Here is a 1,851-nt window from a genome sequence, read left to right on the forward strand (position 1 = left end):
CGGGTTTCCGCTGGGGGGCCGAGCCGGTGACCCGGCCACTCAGCGGTTGTACAGGAGCTGTGGCAACGGGACGTCTCCGTTCCCTCCTTCAGGGAACGAGGGTTACCATACATAACCGAGAAGTTCCCTTTCAGTCGGTCACTCTCAACGTCACGTCGGATGACAGACGAAATTGGGATCCTACCAAAAGGCCACAGCTACTGCCCCTTCCAGTGTCCTGTGGAAGCCACCTGCGCCCCTACTTTTTGGCGAAGGCCAGGGCTTGCACAAGAGGACTTACCCGTCTGAGGTGAGAACACAGGAGGATACCGGATCCACACGAAAGTTATGGAATCTAGCGAACGTGTTAGGGGTCGCCCAGCCCACAGCTCTACAGATATCCGCCAGTGAGGCACCACGAGCCAGTGCCCAGGAGGATGCAACACTTCTAGTTGAGTGAGCTCGCAACCTGAACGGGCAGGGCACACCCTGTGCCTGATAAGCCAGGGAGATGGCATCCACTATCCAGTGGGCCATCCTCTGCTTAGAGATGGCATTCCCCTTCTGCCGTCCTCCGTGACAGACAAAGAGCTGGTCTGAGGTCCTGACGCTTTGGTCCGGTCAACGTAGCACCGTAAGACTCGGACGGGACAGAGCAAAACTAGGGCTGGGTCTGCCTCCTCCGAGGGTAGCGCTTGGAGGTTCACCACCTGATCCCTGAAGGGAGTAGCGGGAACCTTGGCCACATAGCCGGGCCGGGGCCTCAGGGTTACCTGGGAATCAGCCGGCCCAAACTCTAGGCACAAATCGTTGACCGAAAATGCATCCAGGACACCACGTAAGTGGCGTCAACGGAACTACAGGCGTACCCGCAGTGGGGCAGCGCGGAAGAACGCAGGGACCCGGCCCGGGTGTCTCGTAGCCAGTCCGAGGCATGGTCTGGGTGTGTGTAACACTGACCTGCATTTGAGCCGAGGGTGCGTGGGTTACATTTATATATATACACACACACATACATATTACAGTTTTTATTAATATTTTAATCAGTTTAATATATATACGTACATACATGCACAAAAACAATCATATACTGTATTTTTAGAAAATATATTATTTTACCATTTAACAGCATTATTTCAAGGGTTCTTCCTCCCGATCCGCCCACTGCTGCTCACCGGCGAGAGAGGAGGGTGAGTGTGATACGGCTCTGGATTGTCCACAACCCCCCATCCCCTCAGGGAACCCAGAGATAGAAGAAATTGCTCTTTTGTCGAGTATTTGGGTACCAATGACCGCGAGGTCAGTGGCAGAAAAAAGGAAACAAAAGATTCTCCGCCCGGCCCTCCTCCAGGGGACATCGCATGACCCAGAGACCGCGCCGTAACCTTCGTCGCTCGTAGCGCGAGGTCCGTCGCGGTGCAGAGTTCTTTGAGAACTTCCGGGTCGTGACCACCCTCGTGCAAGTCCCTCAGTGCCTTAGCCTGGTGCACTTGCAATAGCACCGAAGCGTGTAAGGCGGACACAGCTTCTCCACAGGCCATATAAGCACTGCCGATCAAGGCCGACGAGTGCCTACAGGCCCGGGAGGGGAGCAACAGTTTGCCCTGCCAAGTGGTAGCGGCATTTGGACACAACTGCATCGCAACAGACCGCTCCACCTGGGGAACTCCCACGTACCCCCGCGCTGGACCCCCATCAAGGGTGGTGAGGGAGGATGAGCCACTGGGCCGGTTTCTGGCAGTGAAAGGTGCCGTCCATGACCCAGCGATCTCATCATGCACCTCCGGGAAGAAAGGCACTGGAGCGGGGCCCTGAGAACCAGCGCGCGCCACCCCGAGAAACCAATCGTCCAACCTTGAGGGTTCGGGACGC

The 1,851-nt window shown here is 56.3% G+C and overlaps 1 long non-coding RNA gene across 1 annotated transcript in view; it reads left to right on the forward strand.

Moving 5' to 3' along the window:
• The window catches only part of LOC107601031 (uncharacterized), a 15,899-nt gene extending 15,160 nt beyond the window's left edge, over window positions 1-739 (forward strand). The window contains exon 3 of the long non-coding RNA XR_001610874.1: window positions 730-739. This is a non-coding gene — a long non-coding RNA (uncharacterized lncRNA). The remainder of the gene's footprint in view (window positions 1-729) is intronic.
• The last annotated feature ends 1,112 nt before the right edge of the window (window positions 740-1,851 follow it).

Source organism: Sinocyclocheilus grahami, unplaced genomic scaffold (assembly GCF_001515645.1).
Source record: "Sinocyclocheilus grahami isolate Dianchi unplaced genomic scaffold, SAMN03320097.WGS_v1.1 scaffold297.1, whole genome shotgun sequence".
Classification (NCBI taxonomy): Eukaryota; Metazoa; Chordata; class Actinopteri; order Cypriniformes; family Cyprinidae; genus Sinocyclocheilus; species Sinocyclocheilus grahami.